We start from the raw sequence: 26708 nt of genomic DNA on the forward strand, positions 1-26708 counted from the left end.
ACCGGGAATCAACAGTAGAATTGATGAAGCCAATAATCAAATAAGTGATTTGGAATATATGGAAGCAAAAAATACCCAATCCAAACAGCAAAAAGAAAAAAAGAACCTGCAAAACTGAAGACAGTGTAAGGAGCCTCTGGGACAACTTCAAATGCGCCAACATTCATATCATGAGAGTACCAGAAAGGGAATAAAGAGAGCAAGAAATTGAAAACCTATTTGAAAAAATAATGACAGAAAACTTCCCTAACTTGGTGAAGGAAATAGACATATAAGTCCAGGAAGCACAGAGAGTTCCAAACAAGTTGTTAAAGGGTCTTCTTTAAGAAGAAGAAAATAAAAGATCAAAATGTGAATGATAAAATGGCAATAAATGCATATCTATCAAGGGATTGAATCTAAAAAAACAGAATAAATGAACAAGCAAAACAGACACAAACTCATAGATACAGAGAATATTTTGTTAGTTGCCAGATGGGAGGGAAGTTGAGAGGACGGGTGAAAAAGATGAACTGATTAAGAAGTACAGATTCATAGTTACAGAATAATCATAGGGTTGTAAAGATGTAAAGTACAGTGTAGGAAATATAGTCAATAGTATTCTAATAACTATGTATGGTGTCAGATGGGTATGAGATTTATTGGATGATCACTTAGTAAGTTATGTAATGTCTAATCACTGGGGTATACACCTGAAACTAATAAAATATTGTATGTCAACTGTAATTGAAACATGATTCAAATAAAGAATAAAAAACTAAAAACTTTTTCTCTGCAAAAGACTCTAACAAGTTATGATGTGGGGAAAAAATATTTGCAAACCACCTATCAGGCTTAGGACTAGTATCTAGAATGTACAAAGAACTTTTAAGCCTCAACAATGAAAAATCAGACAAATTAATTAGAAGATGGCAAAAGAAAGACACGGACATTCATTGAAGAAGATCCACAGATGAAAAACAGGCCTATGAAAAGATGTTCAACATCATCAGCCATTAGGAAAATGCAAATTATAATCACAATGAACTATTACTATCCCCTCATCAAAATGGCTAAAATAAAAAATAGTGACAACACCAAATGCTGGTGAGGATATAAGGAAACTATCTCTTACACATTGCTGGTGAGAATTAAAGTGGTCCAACTACTCTGAAAAAACAGTTTGGTAGTTTTTTAAAAATCTAAACATGCAACTACCATATGGCCCAGCAGCTATACTCTTAGGCATTTATCCCAGATAAATGAAGACTTGTGTGTAAACAAAAATATGTACACAAATGTTTATATCAACTTTATTCATGATGGCCAAATACTATAAACAACTCAGATGATTTTCAATGGGTGAATAGTTAAACAAACTCTGGTACGTCCATACCATAAGACATTATTCAGCAAGAAAAAGAAATGAACTACTGATGCAAAAAACAACTTGGATGAATCTCTGGAGAATTATGCTGAGTGGAAACAAAGTCTATTTCAAAAGGTTACATACTGAATGATTCCATTTATATAACATTCTAAAAATGACAGAATTATAGAAGGAGAACATATCAGTGGTTGCTAGGGGTTAAGGAGAGGGTGGGGACCGGAGGTAAGTGGGTATAGCTAAGAAAGAGAACATAAGAGATCTTATGGTGATGGAAGTGTTCTGTATCTTAACCTGATGAATGCCAATAACCTGGTTATGATATTGTACTATGGTTTTGCATGATGTTACCATGGATGGAGACTGGGAAAAGTGTGCATGAGATCTCTCTGTATTATTGTTTACAACTGCATGTGAATCTACAATTATCTCAAAATAAGAAGTTTAATTTTTTTAAAAACTTTCTGTTGTGTAAGATAGCCCTATGATATTTATAGCACCACTTCTTCTCCTGATAACCTTCAAAACTCCAAGTTTCACTCTGAGAACACAAGTTCATGAAGTTGAACTTGTCAATAGCACCCTCATATTCATATTTATGTAAGGAATGGTCTTGCTGACTGAACACATTGCCTTTGCCCCTAAACATTTCTTTAGATGAATTCTGAAATGATATACTTTCAATTGAGTTTAAATTTAATTATCTTTCAATTATTAAACTAACCCTTCTGAATCAGCAATTCTCAAAATAAGTTTAGTTTTAACACAAAGGCACAAATATTGAGTGGTGTTCTCTTGGAATGATATTTTTTTAAGTCTACAATTAAGACTGTATTAGATAGTTTAACAGCATACTGCATAGAGCAGTAAACTTGAAGACAAGTCAATTCAAAATATCTCAAAAGAATCATGCTAAAAAACAAAAAAAACAAAAAAACAAAGAATGGGTAAAATAATAACACAGGACAAGCATAACAATCATATGTCAAAATATGTGTAATTGTCCTATAAATAGAGAAGAGAGAAGGAATAGGAATGAAACCATATTTGTAGATATAATGGCCAAATATGATGAGAGGCCTCATCCCACTGCTTCATAACACAGCAAACTTCAAACTAGATATATGCAAATAAAAAACTTAGGTTTATCATAGTCAAACTGCTGAAAAACATTGATGAATGTAAAAGCTGCAAAGCATTGTGAGGAAAAAGATGTTACCTTCAAAAGAAGAACAAAAAGATGGAGAGCTAGCATTTCAACAGAAACCATGAAAGCCAAAAGCCAATGTAATGACATTTTTTAAAATGCAGACAGAAACACTTCTGACATAGAATTCCAAAACTAGAAAAAGTATCCTTCAAAAGTAGAGGAAAATAAGGGCATTATCAAACAAGCAAAAAAAAGAATTCACTGACAACACACTTATATTTCAAGAAATATAAATGAAGTTATTCAGCTTGGGAAATGACCCCAGATAAACAGAATGAACTGAAGGAAGGAATGAAAACACCTAAAAAGGTAAATATGTAGATAAACTATTTTGACCCACTTTGGTGATATCAAGCCCAACTTAAACTTTAACAGAACTTTAAGTGTAAAGATCTAGAGTTACAATAATTTTAGGCTAGAAGTGACCTTTAAAATCATTTAGCCCAACTCACTTTGTTGGACAATATGAGTAAACAATTACACAGATTCATTAGTGACCTAAGTTAATGATAACCTTTGAGTTCCAAATTTTTCAAAATTTATCTTTTTTGTTGAAAGTATTACAAATGCCCTCTTTTTCCCCCATTGATCTCCTCTACCTTGTACCCCTCCCCTCCCAGGCCTTCACCACACTATTGTCTGTGTCCATGGGTTATGCATATATGTATATAAATTCTTAGGCTAATCTCTCCCCACCCACCTCTGCCTTCCCTCTGAGATTCGTCAGTCTGTTCCATGCTTCTATGTCTCTGGATCTATTTTTTGTTCATTGGTTTATTTTGTTCATTAGATTCCACCTATGAGTAAGATCATGTGATACTTATCTTTCTCTGACTGGGTTATTTCACTTAGTGTAATACTCTCCAGGTTCTACCATGCTATCTCAAAGGGTAAGGGATCCTTCATTTTTACAGCTGCATAGATCCATGGTGTGAATGCCCAAGAAGATGCTTGATATGATTTCAGTCTTCTTGAACTTGCAGAGATTTGTTTCTTTGAGACTGTCGCACGTGCACTAGAGGAGAATGCATATTCTGCAGCTTTGGGATGAAATGTTCTCTAAATGTCAATGAACTCTATCTGATCTAGTGTGTCATTTAGAATCACTGTTTCCTTGTTGATTTTTTTTTGTCTGGAAGATCTATCCAGTAAAGTCAGTGGGGTGTTAAAATCCCCTACTATGACTGTATTGCTGTTGATATCTTTCTTAAAGTCCTCCAGAAGTTTGTTTTTGTTTTTGTTTTTCAGCCTGTGTGAGTCTTTTGTTCTGAGGTGGTTCTCTTGTAGGCAGCATATATTTGGGTCTTGTTTTCTTATCCATTCAGCTACCCTATGTCCTTTGATTGAAGCACTTAATCCATTTATATTTAAAGTTATTATTGATAGGTACTTATCTATTGCCATTTTATTTCTTTATGCTTATATTTCTCATTCTCTCTACTTCAACGTCAACAGCAATCCCTTTAAAGTTTCTTGCAATGCTGGTTTGGTGGTGACAAACTCCCTTAGACTTTTTTTGGTCTGGGAAGCTCTTTATTTCACCATCTGTTTTTAATGATATTTTATATTAATTCTTCATTGTATGTATGTGGGAATATGCATATCACAGATTTATTCTGGACTTTGCCAAAGTTTCCTACTTGTTTAGTTGGAGTTTCATTAAAAAAATATGCATTGTTTCCACCGGGGTTTATACCAAAAATAATTAGGTAAAAAGGTGTTATAATGGAAACAACACAGCTTTTATAATTCATTGTTACTGAGCTTCATAACTTTCAGGGTTTGAAGAACTGTCCTATGTTAGTTCCTTCCAGGAGGAATCACAACCGATACATACATGTCCTCATTTGATTTGATTATCAGTTTTAGAAACCTATAACCTAAGACACTGTTGATTTTTGCCCTCTTGGTGTTTAATGGGAACTTCATCCCTATGCATTAATGAACTTACAAAGTTCATTGCATAATTCAAAACTGCAGAGCATTGCTCACCCCTCTGATATTGTACCTGGGCAGACATCTGCTTAACTAACACTTCCTCTTGCTTCCTGCTGTGTTGCTGATTTGTACAAGTCAATCATTTCCCTGTATCTCAAGTTGGCTACTTTCCATATTTAATTTTTTATTTACTATTCTACCTGGAGTAGATTTGAGGGTTAACAAAATGCTTGCAAAACACTTTCAGGTTATCTTTGAAAAGTAGATAAACTTTAGCCAGAATAACAAGTAAGATCAAATAAAAAGATTTAAATATATATAATTTTTTTTTAAAATAATGACTTTTAAAATTCTTTAAGTCTTTGAAATACAAAAGGTCTTCAGAACTGCTGAATTATTTCTTAAAAGATTTAGTTTAGATTATTTTTGATATTTTATTTCTTTGAAAATTGGTTACCCAAATATATTGCCTACTTCACTGCTCCAAGTATGGCCCATGGACCAGTGGCAGAATCACCAAGGAGTTTTTAAGAAATGCAAAATCTTGGACAGACCTATTGAATCAGGATTAGATCAATTAAATGAGAATCCCTGAGGGCCCACGAGCCTGGGTTTTATTAAGCCCTTCAGGCTATTTCTATCTGCTAAGTTTTGAGAATTACTAATATAAGATCACTGTTGTACATGCTATGGACTGAATTGTTGAGTCCCTAATCCCCAATGTGACTATATTTGGATATATAGGACCTTTATGGAGGTGATTAAGGTTAAATGAAGTGATAAGGTGAGTCCCTGATCCCTTAGGATGGTGGTCTTATAAGAACAGGAAGAGAAAAAGATCTCCCTCTCCCTCTTCTTCTTAACCTCCCCCCCCCACACACACACACACCATTTGAGGACACAATGAGATGAGAAGGCAGCTGTCTGCAGGGGGTAGGGGAAGCTCTTACCAGAGCTCTACCATGCTGACACCAGGATCTCAGACTTCCAGTTTCCAAAACTGTAAGCAAATACATTTCCATTGTATAAGCCACCAGTCTGTGGTATTTTGTTATGGCTGCTAGAGCCGACTAAGACACCAAGTGGAGATCTTGTTAAAATAGATTCTGATTCAGTAAAGAGGTAGGGGCTGGTATCCTGAGTGAGACTGTTTTCCTGGTTTATAAACCCCACTTTGAGTAACAAGGAGTTACAAAGACTTCCCATTTCACTTAGAACAAAATCCAACTACCCATTTTGACCTTTAGGCCCTATAAGATAAGGGACCCAACTACCTCATTCTGCCTGTCTACCTTTTCCTCAGACATGCTAAGCTTCTCTCTTCTTTCTGCCTCAGGACCATGGCACTTACTTTGCCTTCTGCGTTTGCCCCCAACTCTGTGAACAACTGCTCCCTTCTCATCCTTCAGGCCTCAGTTCAAACACTGTCTTCTCAGAAGGAACATGACGCCTGTCTGAAGCAGCCCATCTCCTGTCCCCATTCTGTCACAGCTTAGCCTTTCATAGCTTTCATCTTCATCTGAAACTATTTTGTCCTTTTATAAATTGTTTATCATCTGTCTCCTCCACAAGAATGCAGGCTCCAGAAGAGCAAAATCATGTCATTCTTGTTCACCTAAAAATACTTGTTGATGAAATAACTGATGTAACTCCTCACAATGTTCAAATGCTGAAAATTATAGGACTGCCTTTTTCCTTCATACGTGGGTAAATGAAGACATCATATTCACTCGCTGGGTGTTTATTGAAGTCCGTGTCTGTCTCGCCCTGTTTTGGAGTCCCTGGTGTTCTCTGTCAGCCATTTCCCCCTTGTCTGTGTCTGAACTAGGTCTGTCTGACCAGAAGGAAGGACATCAGGGCTTCCCGGGTGTCAACCACTGGGTCATGATAGAGGGTTTGAAATTGGCCAGAGGCTAGTGCTGGCACTCCCGCAGCCTCTGTGAGTGCAGTCCTCCTCCTGCTCTGGACTGAACTTTTGCCTCAGCTTTAAGGCTTGGCACCTGCTCTGGCTGCCCCTACACCAGGCACTGATTCCAGCTAGTGGGGCCGGTGCCCTGAAACACTGCCTGCTTTGTGCTATGACCTCCCTCTGGGTGCCAACTTCTACCCCTCTGGCTCCTACCCCTAGAGGTGGTTGTAGTCTTGCCATGAATGAATGACAGCTCACATTGGTTTATGAGATCCCATAGTGCACATCTCTTTCTAGCTCCACATCCAGTGACTTCACAGTGGGAGCTTGCAGTTTACCACAGTGGGAGCATTTATCCCAGAGAAATGGGCAAATGCTTCACATCAAGACTTGGTTCCCCTAGAGATCCGGTTGTTAAACATTTACCAGCACCACACCAGCTGAAGTCCACCTGCACTGGAAAAGCTCCTGTTCTCCAGACATCTTCTGCTGCTTTGCCACACCATCCAGAGAGATGTCTCCACAATGCCCCTCAGCCATCCCCATACACCAGCCTGAGTCAGCCTGAGCAATGTGCGCGCATGTGCGCACGCACACACACACACACACACACACACACACACACACACACACACACCCCATAGTGAGGTTTCATTCGCTTGGAGTTTTTAAAACACATTAAAAATTCTGACAAATGTGGTCAATACTCTGAGAGGTACTTAAAAGAGACACAAAAACAAGCAAGACCTCAACTCTTGTGACAACACAATACAATGTGAAAGTTACAAAAAGAAAATAATGAAAAGTCATGTTCCTTCTCATTCTTCCTAAAAGTTTTTTCCAGACACTTTTCTAAGTTTTCATAGACCAGAGATAAACACAATTTATACCACTGATAGTATCAAAGGTGCTGGCACAAACATGCATTGTTGCCTAGAAGAGAGAATTACTCAGTGCTGTAGGGAGGTTCAGCCAAGTGCATGAGCACACCCGTGTATCATTAGTCACACACTGCCTGGAGACACTCTTGATTCTTGCCCAGCCTGACATTTATATCTGTGGTTATCAACCAGGTAGGGGGACAGTGAGGACCAGCAGCCTCTAAGGGGCATTTTCCAACTTTGAGCAAGTAACAGCCCATCTAATAGTGCTCCATCCCTTCTTCATCAAAAAGCTACTGTTTTAAATATTGTATTGTGTGTTTTACACACATTTATATCTTATTTCCACTACTGAATTGTAGGTTCCTTAAAGACAGAGACAGTGGCTTACATATTTTTTTATTTGTTCCAAGATTCTGGAGCAGTCCTGACAACATTAAAGTTAAAATTTTCTATATGTCAAAAACAAAAAACAAAAAAAACCCCACACTGTAAATATAATTTAAGGGCAAATGACAAAATACTAAATTTATTTGCAACATGTTACACCTATAATAAGATTTTAAAAACACTTATAATTAATTGGGAAAAATGCATTCTCCTTTTCTAAATAGACAAAGAATAAATAGAGAAATTCACAAAAATGCACAAATGATCATTAAACATTTGAAAATACAGTTATCCTTAACAAGTTATCAAAAAGATGCAAATTTTAGCAACAATAAGATGCTTTCTTTACTATTAAATTGATTTTAAAATTGTTTAAATGATTATATTTTTTGTAGCTGATTTTTGGGGAAATGGATGCAAACCCATGTTTCTAGGAGAAGTGTACATCTTTTTAGTAGTGCAAAAAAAGAGAAATTGGAAGTAGCATGAGTTTATGACAATAGGAAGAAAAATATTTAATGAGTTGGAAAAATGTTCATGAAATGTGCTAATAATTGTATAATTGTGAAAAAAATATAGAAATATACAGAAACATCATAAACATATATATTATGTCATAACAAGAAAAGAAAGCAAATGTTTAAGATTTTGGTGTTTAAAATGAGAACAGTTTATTACATTTGTGGATCCTAAGTGAGGGATTTTTTTTGGACACAGAAAATAATGGAGTCCCCTCTCTCAGTGTTCCTGTATTAATTAGGAAAATTATACATGAGTGAAGATTTCTTCAGGCAATTTGTGTCAATAGGCAAATAAAAGATATCACCTAAGAGAAGATCAAAACATGCATTCAACCTGGCAGTCAAGTTCTCAGTCACAGAAATGTGGCAGTAGTAAAAAGTACCCATTAGGGACTTGTACCAAATGTTTTAGCCTTGGACTTAGTTATAAAAACACCCCATAGGGTGTTGAGGAAGGGTCCTAGGATGGGGAAGGGAAAATGTGCACAGCAGGGTAGGGAGGGGCTGGAGGCTGGGGAAGTGGTGGGGACAGATCCCAGCTGGCATGCTCTCGCTCTGCCACAGGGAAGCGCATGCACTGAAGACCTCAAGAAGGCCTGTGAGCTCTCATCCTGGGGCAGCCTTCCTAGCAGGTTCTCTGTCTTATTCTACATGCGCCTCATTGCAAAGATGTGTCCTCAAGCAGCCAGGCTAAAATTCACAAGTTGTGTTTCTGCATTGCCAAATCAAAAGCTTAGATAACATTAGTGTTTCAGTAGCAGAATCCAGACTGTGTTGAGTCCACATGGTCCAGGCTTCTTCAGTGAAGCTGTCCCAGGATTTCAGAAGGACTGAGAGAGCGCTTTCTGTGCTAGGTTAGATTCTTACTTGCCCAGAGCCTGAAGTGTAGGTTTAACATCATATCTGAAAAGTGACATTTTTTCCATCCTCTCCTAGTATGAAAGCTCTTCTGCTTTTCTCCCCACCCAAAGCCTCCTGCCCCCACCACCATAAATCCAATCTGGACTCTAACACTTCTGACATTTCTCCACAGAGCCAACAGTGTCTCCACATGAGAATCTGCTCTCTACCACCTACTTAGTCTAGATGACGGTTCAGTTCATCTGAATGGCTGAAATGGTGTGTGTGTGTGTGTGTGTGTGAGAGAGAGAGAGAGAGAGAGAGAGAGAGAGAGAGAGAGAGAGAGAGAGAGAGAGAACCAGACATGCATAATCAGTCTGCAAAGTCAGCTAGGTGGTGCCTTAGTCCTTGCAGGCTGCTCTAACACAGCACCATAGGATGGGTGGCTTGTAAACAGCAGACATGGATGTCTTACAGTCTGGAGGCTAGAAAACCAAAGCCAAGGAGCCTGCTGGCCAGTGCGTGGTGAGAGCCTGCTTTCTGGTTCGCAGTCGGCACCTCCTATCCCTAAGCTCGCGGGGCGAAAGGGAGGCTCTGGGGTCCTTTACAAGGGCACTAATCCCGTTGGAGAGAGCTCCACTAGAGACCAAATCACCTCCCAGTGGCCCCCACCTTCTAACATCATCACCTTGACGGGTAGGATTTCAGTGTGAATTTTGAGGGGACACAAACATTCAGACCAGAACAGGCAGGGTCCACCCATGGCCCAGGACCTGAAACTAAGCTGGACAAAATCACTGGAAGCAAATGTCAAACAGAAAACAGCTTTACCCTCTTGAATCGTGCGCTGGTCTTCTGCTGGAGGTGGAAGCGGCCAGGACCTGGGGGGGGGGGAGGGGGGGAGCTTCTTTGACACTATGGAGATGCCCGGAAATGTAAAAATAAATAAAGAAAGCTTCATTTAAAATGAAGTTGGGAAACACTGAAGGGAGGACATCTCACGCACATACCGCCTGTTGCAGGCTGCATAACCAGCAGGCAGAAGGAAGATAAGAATTATTTTGACAAGGGAGGATATTAATCACATGGGAATTTCATCTTCTGCTTCTAAGGAAAAAAGAAGAAGGCTCCTCCCTGCCCCGGCAACAATGCACTAACCACTGCTTCGGCCGATGAGAAACCACCACAGCCTTGAACTCTTGTTTTTCTCCAGTGAACTTTTGTTCAAAACAACCCTCCCCAATTTCCTCCTAAAACCTAATAAAAGCAAGCTCCTCTCCTTTGTTCTCAGGCTTGCCTATGGTTTTGCCATAGCTTGCTTGTCCCAAATTGCAATTCCCTGCTACTCTCAAATGAAGCCATTTTGCTGGTAAAATAACTAGCTGTTTTATTCTTAAGGTTGACAGAACTGTAAAGGCTCAGGGCCCACAGGGACCTGAGGGACCATTTTTACCACTTTCCTCCTGCAGCCTCTCACCACACAGCCCCACCAACATCCTGCTCACTACTTTCAAGGTGGCCTGGTCCACAGGGAAGTTCTGATGGTTAGAAAGGGCATTGTTCTGTTGAATTAAAATCTGCCTTCCCAGATCTTACCCTCTGCTTCTAGTTCTGCCTTTACAAGACCAAAAGGTAGAAAATCTAATTTCTCTTTGTGCTATTAATTTTAATGGTGTGGTTTTAGGAACAGGAAAAGGTAAGGAAACACTTAATAGAAGTGATAAAGTGATTGTAGGATACGTGTAAGATACGCCACTGAAAATCCTCATGAACCTCATTTACTGTTTTGGGGAGAATGTTCACAAATGCAAGAAAACTGGGAAGAGGCCCGGAGAACTAGGAATTGACTGTAAGAATTTAAAATCTCAACACTACCCTAAGCATGTTGCATTGCTTTCCTCAGCAGCCCATTCTTCAAGATGTGAAGGCCCATACAAAAATAATTTGTATAAATATTGTTTTCAGGTTTTTCTTCTCAAATAATAGAAACATTATAAATGTTTATAATGTATATAAATGTTAGCAGTTAATAGGAGGTCCATATGTCACTGCTTCACACTTACTGGCTCACATTTATTTCTGAAAATAACTGTGGACATCCGGATTACCTATCCACGTTACACTTCTTATAGGCACTGTGAAAATTAATAAAGGAAACCTCAACTGAAATTGGAGTTGACAAGGCCTGTAGAAAGAACTTGCACGCCCTACCAGTCATCGTGAATTATGCCAAACAGGAAGAGCCATACCTTGCATCCCCAACAGGAAGATGTTTCTACTTTACTACCCTGGCAGGAGGAAGGAAGATTTTATTCTGGCCCAGCTACTAGCCCAGACAATGAGAAACACCACAGCTCAGCCAATGAGAAGCTGTCGTCTCTTTGAACTCTTACTTTCCTCCAATGAATTTTATTTTTATTTTTCTAATGACTTCCTTGCTTCACTCTCCTTTCTATAAAAGCCTACCGTTTTCTGTAACTGCTCAGTTTCTCTCTGCTTGCTAGATGAGATGCTGCCCATTTCATGAATCATATAATAAAGCAAATTAGATCTTCAGATTTACTCAGTTGAATTTTGTTGTATAACAGCACAGAGGAAAATAGAGAAAACACCACAAATGCTAGAGAAAGGTGCGTTTCTGCCCAGATAGATGCCAGCCATCCTCTGGCGAGAGCAAGAGGATTTGGCTCTTCCTTTCTCTGTGAACTTCCTCTGGATGGCTTTTCATCTAAAGGTCGATGAGATCATTTCTGTATTTCTGAACAGTCTTCAAGACAAAACTACACAAGGGCCAAGTAACCTCTACCTGTGACTTGAATCTCTTCATTTATAGAACTCATTGCTCAGCATCCTGAAAAGGTTCAAAGCAGGAACTGAGGCAAACAAGGGTAAACCCTAGCTTCTTGCAGCCTGGCTTCAGAGGTCCAAAAGCTGTCAGAAGAAATATCACTTATTTACTGAAAGGAAGAGGCTCAGAGGATTTTCTGAGTTTAGACTAGTAAAAGACGTTCTAGTGGCACTCACATTTTTGTTATAACCCACGTAAACCATAAATAAATTTCTTCTAATGTAATATTTTGTGGTAAAATTATTTATCCAGCCTCAGCAGGGCACAAAGCCTTCAGGGCTGGAAAGTTGTTTACTATTAACTTGGGGATGCCATTATTAAATTTGCCAATGTTGGTGCTTAGTGTTTGTATGCAAATAGCCCCTCAATTACATTTTTCTTTTCTTTTTCCATTTTGGCAATTTTGCAAACTCTTTAAGGACACAAGGCCTGACTGTGGACATCTGTGTGCCCAGGGCAAGCACAGTGCTTCCCACAGAGTGGACTATCAATACATATTTGTTGAGTGAACAAATTCTTCAGGAAGAGAGCATCTACACAATACACATTATTTGGGGATAAAAATTGCAAATACTTTCAAATGAAATACATACTTGCAAATTTTGAGGGACAAAGAAACACTTACAGGGCTGCAGTGCTGCCAAGATGCACAACTTCTGAGGTCCCCATTCTCATAGATTATAAACTATTTGGCTTTTATTTTTTTTAAAAAATCTGAGATTAAATAAGAAGAAAATGTAGAATTTTCCCCACCCTTCTGTAGAGTAGCCACTGCAACTCTAACTTCAGTACACTTAAGTTATTCATTCCATGTTTTCACGTAATAAAATATCAAAGCAAATATGGGTTTTTAAAAAATCTCCATGGCCCTGGCCAGAGATCTCCATGGCAGTGGCTAGGTGGTTAGAGCATCCACCTGTGCACCACAGGTCATGGGTTCGATTCCTGGTCAAGAGCATGTACTTGGGTTGCAGGTTCAATCCCCAGCCCCTGTTGGGGCACGTGTGGGAGGCAGTTAGTGGATGAGGATGTGTCTCTCTCACGTTGATGTCTCTCTCTCTCTCCCCCCACCCCTTCTTCCCTTCCTCTCTCTCTAAAAATCAATGGAAAAAATATCCTTGGGTGAGGATTAACAAAACAAAAAAATCTCCATGGCTTAACTGGTAGACATCATGACCCTTGAAGATTACCCAGAGAGAGCAGTACCCTCATCAGGCAGCCAGTGTCAATACCTGAAAATGCGCACAAGCAGGAAATGTTTAAAGATCCAACACCTTCGTGCCAGTTATCCTGGAGTCATGGTTTGAGTGAGTTCCTTTTAGAATCAGAACGTAAAGAGGGAATGAAAACACTGCAAGAAATAATCAATGAAGTACAGTGTCTCCAAGAAGGTACAAACAGAGGACAGATGTACATGAGGAAAGAATCACAAAAGGAAAGGAGACTACTTTAGCAGATTGTGCAGGCGGATGGAAGCAAAGTATAGCAGACCCACCTCAGGAACGACAAGTGGACATAGGGAGAGGTTCTATGAAAATGGATCTGACTTAGCAGGTGACACAGCTGCACCAACAAGCCTAAATGAGTAAATATTCACCTTTTACTCAGATAAAATAAACATCCCAGGCCTCTAGCAGGCTTCTTAAAAACATCATGGATATGATCACTTCATCCAACACAGAAAAGTAAAAGAAATTGTAACATAAAAAAAAACAACAACAAAAACAAAGTCAGTCATGGAGAAGCAAGTATCTTTAAGATTAACAAAGAGAATTCAAAGAACATTGTATTTGCATGAGATGGTAGAGTTTTACCAAACAAAACAGTGTATTTTAAGAGTTTTTTTAAAAATTCAAGATATTTTACTCTTTCTATTTGGGACTTGAAAAATATCTGGTAAGAACTACATGAAATTTCAACTGAAGAACTCTCTCAAGTTGCTAAAACCAAGACCTTCTTGTGAGACATTCTTTACCAAACGCCACATGAAAATATGTACAGCTTACAAGTGCAAATGGTAGTAAATGTACTTTTAAGGAATGGCAATATATTTATCAGCAAATTTATATTTCAACAAACCTCTTATGCTTAGACTTGAAATAAGGAATGTCGATAGGAACGGTGCCACTTTAGTATCTGATCACATGATAAACCCGGCATTTATATTTAAAATCTTAGGCTTTTAAAGCTGAAAGAAACCTTGGAAAGCAACTTTGGGATTGTTGAAAGGATATGTTCAAATTCTGCAGAGTACAGAATGCCCTTGGTTGTTTGTCCAGGAATATAGACTGCAATGCCCCAGACCTAGTCCTCCCGGCCACATGACAACAGGCCTTTTGCAGTATGCTGACCTCATTACATCTTCTCTGCTCAACTTCATTATGTATACTTGCAAACTCACCAAATCAAGAAATAAATCAACATAAGGAAACATAGAAAAGTTTGCCTTAATCTGTGTAAAACTTTTGTTGTCTTAAGTTCATAAATATGATGAAACCCAAACAACATAGAAGTGGAAACTGCCAACCATTGTAGTGATACCTAAAAATGAGACTGACAAGAAGTAGTTTGCAATAACTGCATTCGCTGAGGTTTTCTTTTTCCTCAGTTCTCATCATACTTTTCAAATTTTTTTGTAAAGTAAAGATTTTCCACAACTGATTAACATTGAGTTATTCTGTATCCAAAAATCATGAACGTTCCTTTGAGGTGTTTGAATGTATATTTCAAATAGAGTTTTTCAATGTGCTAGTACACCAGGGAGAAGAAGACAATCGTGATGAAAGATTGAGGAAGCAAGGGGGATAATCGACAAACCAAGATTCCAGCGAGATAGAACAACAAAGCATAGAACACACAAATGGTGGCAACTGCACTTCTAGGCATGGATAAACTAAAACTGCCACTCAGACAAACACATGTGCATGAGTGTTCACAGCGGCGCTGTTCACAGCAGCCAAAAGGTAAAAACAGCCCAAATGTCCATCAAGGGGTGAGTGGATAAACAAAGTGTGGTGTGTGGTTTCTCTTCCAGAGTTTATTAAAATTCAGATGTCTGGTTGCTTGTTTAACTGAACTTCCCAGTAGACTCATAGACTCCATAAGGGCAAAGTCTCTGCTCTTCTCATTATCAGCTAATTTCTCAGCACCTAGCACATAGAGGGTGCTATGGTTTGAATGTTTGTGTCTCTAAAAAACCCCAAAGGTGATGATATTAGTAGAAGAGACCTTTAGAAGGTACTTAAGTCACAAAGGTGGAGCCTTCAAGAATAGGACTAGTGCCTTATAAAAGAGGCTCCAGGGAAGTCCCCAGCCCCCTCCACCATCATGTAGGAAAACACAGCAAAAAGGGGCACCACCTACACACTAGAAAGAGGACCCTCGCTCAACCATGCTGGTTCCAGAACTGTGAGAAATAAATTTCCGGTGTTCATAAGCTGCTCAGTCTGTGCAATTTTATTATGCCTGAACAGACTAGGATAGTGGTGCTCATCAATATTGTTTTATTTTATTTGATAATTATAGCCATTCCTATTTCACAAATGAATTGGGGAGAGATAAATAAAAAGTTGCTTGCACAATAAGGGGGGAGGGGAGGGCAGACAGGGGATATATGTCCTAAATAACCAAAAGTAAGGAAAAGGAAGAAGAATAAAGGATATATACAGAGAGATAACAAAGATTGAAGAAGGTAGAATTAACCAAAACCTGCAAATGACAGAGACAGAGGTAACTCCCAAATTTGCACGTGTCTGTTCCCAGCCTAAACTCCCCAATGGTTCTCCATTGCTTAACCTCTTAGTACACAGCTGCTCTTCAAGGTCTGGCCACTGGGCCTCTCTAGCCTCCTGTGCCCACAGTCACAATGTTCCACTTTGCTGTATGGAAGTGCTCTCACATGCCCCTCCCCTTTGTCCTTCTGCCTGGAAAATCCCCTCATCACTTTCGACTCAGTGAGTCCATAGATTTTCTCCATCTCTCTGCTCACACACTGCCCTCTGAGAAGCCCCACTGGTCTCTCCTGGGCAAACTTAGAGCCTCTTTCTGAGGCCAAGTTTTATGGGTCTGAAGTTGATACAGTATAGGGAAGACCTTCTTTACAGAAAATAATTCAGAATCACAAAGAGAAAATTAGGTGTGAAAGTGAACATTCACTTAGAATGAGAAAAACAATCATAATAGATTAGATAGCTACATCATCTGACATCTGACAAATATCGCAATATTTTTGTAATAGTGATTGCCTTACATACCTTATAATACTTTCCTTCCCTCTACTTTTCAGCTACATACTCTTTGATCACTTCTTCAAAGAATAATTTTATATTTTATATGTAGTAAACAGAGAATAGAAAGATCCAGTCTCTGTCCTCTAACATAGTTAATGGTAATATTATTTATATCATAGATTATTTGAAAACATTTCTTTTAGCTTCACAGCTCAGTATTGGTAATATCATATAAAAATTTTAAGGTTGCTGCCAAATCTGGGGAAACCCCTCTCAAGTTTTTCCATAACCAAGTCTTCTGCTTACAATATGACAGGCACGTCTGATAACTTGAAGGACATTCCACAGACCAACTTCCAGCTCTGTACATTGAAATCACATTTCTCTTCTGTTACTCACATAATTCTGGTGCCAGGAACTAGAAGACATATTTAAATTATGATATAACCTCTAATCATGAAGCTTTATGTCAGAACACTGGAAGCTATTCTTGTGTGAGGAGGGCTACCAATAACTTAACTATGAATCACATAAAAGTAACTCACCAAGCCCAAACAAAATGTATCCCAAACTCAACCTTTCCTTAGACAATTCAAAAAATGCCCTTGGGTGCTTTTGTGCTACCTATTAAGGAGAAATGTGACAGGTCAGTGTAGAAGAAAAGTAATTTTAACTTATTCCTTTAAAATAGCTTACTTTTGTGGATTTTGTAAAAATAAGTGACTGTATACACACATCGTTAGGGCCTTGGAAGGGGCCTATGCCAATAAGCAGGCCCTGAAGTGTTAGCTCCCTTAGTTTCAAGATAAGCATGCTTCTGGTTCCTTCTGTGGCACCCTGTGTATATTTCTCTTGTGGCTCAAACATTTCATAATTATAATCATTTATTTGTCTGTTTACTAACTAAGCTGTGAAAGAGTTGTGACTCTTTAAGGGCAGGAACATATCTATTCATATTGGAATCTCCAGTGTCTACAGTGCCAGGTGCATTATAGTTATCCAATAAAAAGTTGTTGAAGGAATGAATGAATGAATGAATGCATTCCTACTGAAGAATGAGATGGTGAAGGTGTAGGGTCAGAGAAGCTCCATGCTGACCACCAGGGGGCGCTGTTGGGTGGTGTTGGATGCTAGGTCAGCTGGGTAGGGTAGCGGTGGGTACAGAGGTGGTTTGCAATTGGCAGTTCTTTTTAAAGATACTTGAAATCAGATTTTTGTAGCTCTGGAGACACAAGAAAGGCAATATGGGGCTTGAACAATCAAGCAAAGTGAGTCAAGGAAATGGAAGCTAAAAAAGAAAAGCTTGGGAGTATTCTGGAAACACCACCCCCAGCTCTGCTCCTTATATTTATAGAGTTCTTAGCACAAAGGCATCTTCATCAAAGCACTTTAAGAGCTGGGCACACCTTGTCACATACACAGGCTCCATGAAAAGAATTGCAACTTCACAGCAGCCCCAAGGCCTGAGCTGGCAAACAGGAATGCTTTTGGAATACACACCCTGGCCACAGGCAAGCAGCCCAATTTGAAATTGGTGGGGAGAATGACATCAGGTGGGGCCCACCAAAGCCCTGTTGAGGGACTCTGGCCTGTATTTCTGGGGGAAAAAGCCTAGACTTGATGCACACTGACCATGCACCAAGCAAGCTAGTAGGTTCTTCACATACTTTACCTCATTTAATGCCAACATTATCCCCATTGTGTGAATGAAAAAACTGAAGCTTGCCCTGCCAGCATGGCTCAGCAGTTGAGCATTGACCTAGGAGATCGCAGTTCAATTCCCGTTCAGGGCACATGCCCAGGTTGCAGGCTTGATCCCCAGTGGAGGGCTTGCAAGAGGCACCTTATCAATAACTCTCTCATCATTGATGTTTCTATTTCTCTCTCCTTCTCCCTTCCTCTCTCTGAAATCAGTAAAGATATATATATTTTTTTAAAAAACAGAACTCCTTGAAAAAACAAGCTGAGAGAAGCAAAATAACTTGCTTCAGGGAAATAACCAGATAGAGCCAAAGCCAAGGTTAAAACTTAAATCCATCTATCTCAATAGCCATGTGCCTTTTTGTTGCTGTCCTAATACATGATCTAAATTTATCAGAAAAGATGCAAAATTTAATATCAAATGAGCCTAACATGGTTCTAAGTAAACTTGTATTACTTGGTTCTGAGACCACCAAGATGCCTTCAGCATAATTCATACAGGCCCAAAAGAAGAGGACCATCTAAGCCCAAGTTTTAGTCAACACTTTTGAGGTCCTCATGAATCCCCACTGAAGCTCTGGAGAGGATGATACATGCTACCTTTTGTCATAGCCACCCATGTCAAGAAGGGTTGATTACCTTGGTGTAATTTGCTCCTGACTCAAGATCTTCACTGAGAAACCAAGGCAAATTACTTCCAATAGACTAGCCCCACAGGATAGCACTTACTCCCCTAGTTACAAATGCCAGGAACACAGAAAGCCTTATGTGGACCTTGTGACTCTGGGAGAGTCATTACACCTCCTTCAGTCTCTTTATCTGGAATAAAGGTGTGTTCAATTGCAGGGCCCCAGAGTACCACAATGAATATTCTCCAATAGCATCTATAGCTCCCCAGAAAATTCAACTTTTCATGGAGAACTTGGACATCTTCTACTAATAAAATCTGCGGAAAATTCTTCCTCTTAGATTAGAAAGACTACAGATTTAAGTGCCAGCTCAGCCTCCAATTTTCTGTTTGACCCTGAGCATGTTTCTTAACTTCATCCGTAAAGTGGGAATGGCATTGCTTATGCCACAGATTTCTATGTGACTAAGTGAACAAAGTAAAATGTTAGCTATATGAACAAAGGACAATGTAAAAATGTTAACTCTATCAGATGATAATGACAGGTATGATCATGTTATTTAATACCTGTTTTCACTGGTATAAGTAACATTATCCTCTCCTGGGCCAGGTCCCTAGTCCTGAATCAATTGGTATGTCCCTGTTTTAGCACCTAATGTGTACTGACTGTCCCAACAACTTATGGTGCAGTCAAAGACATATAGAAACAGATTAGTGTTAAGGGGGAGACCAGATAAGTAAAACAGATGGAAAGTTCCATAAAGGAGGTGAGACTTTAGCTGAGCTTCTAACAGTAGTATTTAACTGGGATAAACTGACCCAGATTAGAGAAGGGCGATGTTAGGAACTGTGGGATGACTTCGGGTCTGATAAGTTCTTACTTCAAAAGATGGGAATTTTTATTCATTCAGGGTGAAACATCCACAGTAAGCGTTCAAAAGTGTTGACCACTATTCACCTGTAGTGTTCTCTAATTTCATGGTGCCAATAGTCCCACCATAGCTGATTTCAAGTTACCAATAAGACTGAAAGCAGAGCAGGGAAGGGATGCTCATTGGTCACCATTATATAGTATGCCCACCATCCAAGTTCAGTCAATGTCAATTACCTCAAGAGCATAGATAATAAAAAAATGGAGTAAAATTATAAAGTGATGGCTTTTGAATATGTATTTTTTTGGTTTTTAGTATAATTTAATGATTACTTTATATTATTTAATTTTTCCAGCTTTATTGGCATACATTGTGGAAATTTAAGATGTACAATGTGATTTGATACACATATATATTATCAGATGTTTACCACAATAAGGTTACTTAACACCTCCATCTCCTCATATAATTTTCATTTTGTTGTTGCTGTTGTTATGGTGAGAACATTAAAGATTTATTCTCTTAGTAACTTTCAAGTATAAAGTACAGCATTTTTAACTATAGTCACCATAATGTACATCAGATCCCCAGAACTTATTCCTCCTATAACTGAAAGTTTGTACCCTTTTCCCCCACTCCCCAGCCTCCAGCAACCACCATTCTGCTGTTTCTTATGAGTTCAATATTTTTAGATTTCACATGTAAGTGAGATCACACAGTATTTTTCTTTCTGTGTCTGACCTCACTTAGCATAATGCCCTCAAGGCCCATCCATGTCATTGCAATGGCAGGATTTTCTTTTTTTTATGGCTGAATAATATTTTATATTGTATATTACATTTTCTTTATTCATTCATCCATTGATGAACATTACTTAATTTTTAATTATGGCTGTACTTAACAGACCTGCAAACTTCCTGGAAACTTAAAAATCAGCCCTTGTGATTTAACATCCCAGCTCTGGGATAACACTAAGTCCACTGCAATAACCCAGGAAAAGATACTCATAGCTTGGACCAGGATGTAAGTTGAGAGGTGATCAAAAAAGGCCAGAATTGAGCTATATTATGAAGCTAGAGCTGAGAAGATCTGCTGGTAGACTGCATATGGGATAGGAGGGAAAGAGAGAAACCAAGGGCGACTCCTGGGGCTTTATTTGTCTTGCTCCCCATGTCTTCCCACAAAGCCTAGGCGGGTGAGCTACCCAGCTCCTCCCACCCTTTATCTGTGTCATATCCCCTTCCTTCCTAACTCAGCCCCAGATACACGATGGGGAATTCTGAGATCTAAGGCCTCCAGTCGTTTTCCTTTATATAAAGAAAAGAATTTGATAGAATTCTTGCTTTCCACCAAGCTAGGCTTCTAAAACTATTATTTTCTTCATGCAAAATAGTATCCCTGTTTTGTTTTGTTTTTGTTTTGTTTTTAAATATATCTTTATTGATTTCAGAGAAAGGAAAGGAGGGGGAGAGAGAGAGATAGAAACATCAATGATGAGAGAGTCATTGATCGGCTGCCTAGCCACAACCCGGGCATGTGCCCTAACCGGGAATCGAACCCCTATCTCCTGGATCCTAGGTCGATGCTCAACCGCTGAGCCATGCCAGGCTGGGAGTGTTTTATTTAAATATATGAAAGAGAGAGTGGGAAGGAGGAGGGAGAGGGAGAAAAAAAAACAGGAGGAGGTGGAGGAGGAGAGGAAGGGGAGAAGGGGAGGGGAGTACTCCCTGGTGGCCCTGGAACGCAGTGGGAGTGAATGTGCTTCAAGCCCTGAATGGGCCTTTTCACATTGTGTATTCTCATACATAATTTAAATCCTTTACAATAAAACCATATTAATATTTGGATAATAAAAATCTAAAGAGAAAAGGAGGAAATGTCACAAAATACATATTGACTAAATGCAGCCTACAAAGAGACAGAATGAAACAGAGAGAGTGGGAGCACTGTGGAGAGCAGGAAGCCCCAGCAGGGACATGCAGGTGGACAATGGTCACTGAGCAGGGCATGGTGCAGGGCACTGAGCAGGAAGACAGCGTTCACCCCAGAAGTCTGTTAGGCTGGATGAACCTGGAGAACTTCTTTAACCCCCTGTGCCTTGGAGGAGGAAACTGTCTTATGTAAAGTGGGAATAAAAATAGCCTCACATGGTCCTGTTGTGATCAAGATCAGCTAAGGGGACAAAAACCAAGTATGGAAGTGTTTTGAGAGGACTAGCCACTTTATCCACATGAACCTTTGCTGGCAAATTGCTTGGGATGTTGCCATGGATGCATGCACAGCAATGCCAACATCTTTATTTTTAAAGGAATGGGAAAATATCAATAATACTTTTCCACATAAAGGAGTAGGATGGATCTTAGGGCTGGGCTGAACTACCTAATGGTGTCAGCTGACTTCACAGAAATCTGTAACCAGTGTAAGTGTGACCCTTCGTCATTCTGACTCAGGTCTTTTTTGTACCTGACAGACCTTATCGAAAATAATGAGGAGGACTTTTCCCAGGTGGAACAGCATAAAAGAAGCTGAAATGACAACCTGTGTCTATATAACATTGATCTGCATCCTCTCTCTTTCTAAAGCCTCCTTTTTTGTATCTTATTTCTCAGAGAGATGGAAGGCAGGGTGAAGACTGTGGGCCAGTCTCCTGGCCTTCTGGGCAGAGCGCTTAAATGACCAGAGGACATCAGACCCTTTGCTGGAGTCAATGGAGTGTCCTTCAGGCTTGGCGCTCAGGCACTGCCTGCCTCTGAGAAGCCACTTGGCCCTTGGACGAGACATCCCATATTGACAACCTCTCAGATCTCCTGAGTTGATCAATAACAGCATTCCTGCTCTAAAAGCTAAAGAGACAAGCTGGTGCATATGTGATCACTAGAATTTAATTATATATCACATTGATTTTTAATTAGAACTCTGGGGAGGGCCTCATCTATTAAAAAAATATTCCAACTGTTAAATGGGTTTTACCTAGTCCATCAAGTAATTTGAAATGCACTGCTCCTCCTGACCTTTAACCCTCTCGATGAGGAGGAAACCTGCTAAGCAACCCTCCCCATGAAGGCAAAGACCTTGAAGCCAACTAGCATCTCTCCAAAATTTTTATTCAAGTTCTAAATTTTAGCATGTCAGACAGACACCAGGAGAAACAATGGTGAGGGTTTCTGTGTTCTTATTTATAATTAATTCCAATTAACAGTGGGAAATGTCCCATTGGCTCTGACCCCTGATCTAATCTCTTTGAAAGATAGGTCCAAAGCCATAGTCTGGCTATAAAATCAGATCTGGCACCAAAGCTTGCCTCAATTGGTCCATTTTCAAGTGGAACTAGGATGATTCAAAGCTCACAGTGCCCTTTTACTCTGTTTCTCGAAGCTACAATATAAGTGCTTTGCAAGCTGGAGGTAGACTGTGGACCCAGGGCCAACCCTTAATCCTTAGAAAAGGCTCTATTGTTGTTTAGGCTTGCACATAGGGCCTTAGAGTCCTTAAACTTTGCTATTTAGAGTCCCTAGGTTTCTCATCAAGGTTGCTCTGGGACCTAACAGAGTCACACAAACCACTAGTTGCTCATGGTGACTAGGAAGGAAGAGAAGGCTCAGATGTCAGCACCAGTCAGAACTGCTGACCGAGGCACACCCAGCAACACAATGTGGCTGGGATTGCCCCAGCAGGGAGCCCAACAGACATGCTTTATGACCACAGAAATAATAGCACTACCTATATCCAAGTCACTGTATTACCCTCTTACATGACTTGTCTTCTTTTATCCACAGGTCATAGCTGTTAGATATATATTCATTTTACAGTCAAAAAAACCACAGCTTAGGGAGTCTAAATGATGTGCCCTATCTCACACAGGTGGCAGAGTGAGGACTTGAGCTGCAAAGCCCATCTTCTTATCCCCTCTACCACACTACCTTTTGCATCAGTAGGTGTGCTCTGCCAGGAACTACCTGCCACCTCCTTCACATCTGCCAATAGTGGCCATAGGAATACAGCCAGCCACAGTGAGAACAGAGCATCCATTTTCTACTTTCCTTTCTACAAGGCCATCCTCCAAGCCAAGTTAGTCATACTACCCAACTTTCCTCATTGTGACATTCACCATATTGATTTACAAAAAATATACCTGCTTCAAGCATTTCTTTATGCCAACCCCCTGTCCTGAATGTCCTACTTTCGCCTCTTCACTCATTCATCCAATCCAACATACATTTGTTGTGCGTCTACTATTTGCCAGGCACTATGCCACATGCTAGGGATCTCCAAGTGAACAAACAAGAGAAACCTTTATCCGCAGCCTAATTAGGGAGACAGCCAAGTAAAAAAATTATTGGAAACAATGTGAGAAGGATTAAGACAGAGAAAAGCAAAGGTTGATACTGAAGACTATAAAAAGGGCCCCATAACTCAGTCTTAGGAGGGAGAAATGCTCGTTAATGGTTTTCTAAAAGATGCCCATCCTTCAGGGCCCAGTCCGAATGCCATCTCTTCTTACTATCTCCCATTTTCTAATTCTCATTTACCTCTCCTCTACCTCCCCACGCAAGGTTAGGTATCCTTTCTCACACACGTGTCTTAACACCATGGGCAGACAAACCTTCAGATAGTAAGAAACATGCTATAATTCTGAATCCTTGAAAGTACAGAGTGTAGTGCTGAACATTAAATGGAGATTAAATGGAGACTTTAAGTAAATAAAATTAACACACCTTTTCTAGATCAAATGCTAGTCTTAGAAATCCTAATATTACATCATGTAATGTAATCCCTCAATCTGGTCTGAGAACTACAACAACTCAACTGGGTTCATCATCATGCAGAATTAAACTAATCTTCAGAGAGATGATGAACAAGTCTACTGCCCTGAAATCTGAGTGCCGGGGAAAAAGTGGATGTTATGGTCAGCTGAATATTGGCCACCCAAAAAGTCCACAACCTGATCTCTAGAACTTGTGAGTGTTAACTCATATGGAAGGACTTTGATGATGTGATAAAGTTAAGGGTTTTAAAGTGGCAAGCTTATTCTGTATTATCCGTGATTAAATGTGAGCACAAGATAGAAGAGGAGAAGGCAATGTGGAGTGATGGGACCACAAGTCAAAGAATGTTGGCAGCCACCAGATGCTGGAAGTAACTAGGTACAGATTTATCCCTAGATTTTCTGGAAGGAGCACAACCTTGCCAACACCTCTGTTTAGGTCGATTTAAACTGAGTTTGGACTTCTGGCTTCCAGAACTATGAAAGAACATATTTGTGTAGCTTTAAGTCACGTGCATGGTAGCTTGTTACAGCGGCCCTAGGAAACTAATACAGGTGTCTTGGAACACAGAGGCAGCAATGTCAGTGACATGAGCTCATGCAGGAGGACCCCTGACAGCTTCCCCTTGTAGACTCTGGAGAGAAGTGAGTTCCTTCCTAGACTGGAGATCTAATCTCCAGCTGTTGCAAGGCAACTTTGACAACTTTTCTATAGGAAATAGCAGGCTTCAGGTTGTAGGTCACATTTTTTCTTACTTTCTTCCCCATATTTCCTGAAGTCTTTGAAATAGCAGTTTCTGAATCATTTCACTGTATTTAGAGATAGCTAACCCAGTCAGAAAAATAAGCATAAATTCCTTTCCCAGGACTAAAGGAAATCAAATCTTACTGAATGAAACCAGGCATTAGAATGCATAAAAACATAACCTCTAATTTTCAACAGCCCCTTCCTGTACCATCTCTTCATTCCTGCTTTTCCTGGTTTGCATGTTGTGTGCAAGGAACTCTACATTTTAGTGTTAGTCTTTGTTTGTTGACTTGTTGTTACAGGCTAATAAAATAAGAGGAGATGGAAAAGGGGGCAATATTGATAAAAATTTGGCAGGGCCCATGCAATTTGGTGAAATGATTGGAATACAGTAGGATCTGAGGATTTTTACACACTTAAAACAAAAGTGGTCTTAGCTCAATTTCTCTTGAAGGCAGATTCTTCATTCTTCAGGGGAAGTGATTTGATGCTCACTCTTGTGTTGCTGAAGAAACATTTAAAACAAATGAGCCAAAAATTGAAATGGAACATGTTACTCCTATCTAGAAAGGGACTGCTGTATTATAGTGGTCAGCCAGGTTCTTAATGAGACAAAAAACCCTTAAGTGTTATAAAAATAATGAATAAGAGGGCAGTGAATTTAGTTAATCCCATTGATTTTCTAATTCTTTGCTCTCATTCCAGAAGTATGCATTTAAAAATAAGATGTGAGACTGGGAATGTTTTTCAGAGTCTTCATTAAGGTGGGTGGGTTGCTTACTCTCTCTCTCTCTCTACAACCTACCACTATAAAATGTAAACATAACTGAATGTGGCTCTTGGGGAAACTTTCCAGGCAAGTATTTAATAAATGAAAGTATTATGCTATGGGAAGTGGGGGCCCACAGGCACTGCAGGGTGTAGGGTAAAACTCTAAGGCTGGTGTTCTTCAACGCCTGCCCCCTCTCGGGGCGCCTGGGCAAGCCACTAGCCAAGGGAAAGTGGTAAGCTTGCTTATTCACCTGCAGCAGGAATTGGCAGCACAAAGCTAACAGTTCACCCTAACCCTGTGTTTTCAAAAATATTAAAAATGTACATCTAGGAAGTTTAAATCTGGTGTCATAGTAAAGTCAGGGAGGTTTCGTTTAGATGAAAAATACTATAAAATTCATGTCAGGGGCTTTTGTTATGCATGTTATTGTCAAGGCTACACGAGGGAACTCCAGTAATCTTTCTTACCTCTCTTATCCTAGAAAAAATTTTAATTTTCTCTGAGCCCACTTTTCATACTAAAACCTTTAAATCAATTAGATACTACAAATAACATTGTCATTGTCATTTTTTGCATAGGAGCTTTTCTCCCAACTCTTCCTTTGGTTGCAGAGTGAAATCAAGAAACCTGATTTCAGTATCTTGCTCCTTCTATAACTTTTGGTGTCTCTCTTAGATGTCATTTCTTTTCTGGATACTTCAACTTTCTTATATGAGGATAAACAAATTGAAAATTCTTCCTCCTAAGGTTAAAAAAAATGTGCAAAGGTATATAGTTATTACAGAAAACACTAAATAGTCTTAAAAGATTGTTACTCAATATACAGGGTGAGGCAAAAGCAGGTTTACAGTTGTTTGTATGGAAAATAATACAATAATTAATAAATAATACAAAAGTAAACCACATTCATCTACTCCCAACTGTAAACCTACGTTTGCCCCACCCTGTATTTCAAGTCATTATTTTCTCTCAAGGTTGGTAAATATTCAGCTTACTTTCATTTCATTTTTAACTTTTGTCTTCAATTAAGGAGAAAATACCAACATCCCATAAGAAATGGTGTATTTCTGGATGTTTATCCTAAATATTC

The 26708-nt window shown here is 39.4% G+C and overlaps 1 pseudogene across 1 annotated transcript in view; it reads left to right on the forward strand.

Annotated features, from left to right (window-relative positions):
* Nucleotides 1-26708, forward strand: part of LOC308547256 (tubulin alpha-1A chain pseudogene) — a 137253-nt pseudogene that overhangs the window by 36226 nt on the left and 74319 nt on the right. Inside the window, exon 2 of the transcript in view lies at nucleotides 9607-9751. The product of the transcript in view is annotated as a tubulin alpha-1A chain pseudogene (transcript). The remainder of the gene's footprint in view (nucleotides 1-9606; nucleotides 9752-26708) is intronic.

This window comes from Miniopterus schreibersii, assembly GCF_964146895.1.
Source record: "Miniopterus schreibersii genome assembly, chromosome: 1".
Classification (NCBI taxonomy): domain Eukaryota; kingdom Metazoa; phylum Chordata; class Mammalia; order Chiroptera; family Miniopteridae; genus Miniopterus; species Miniopterus schreibersii.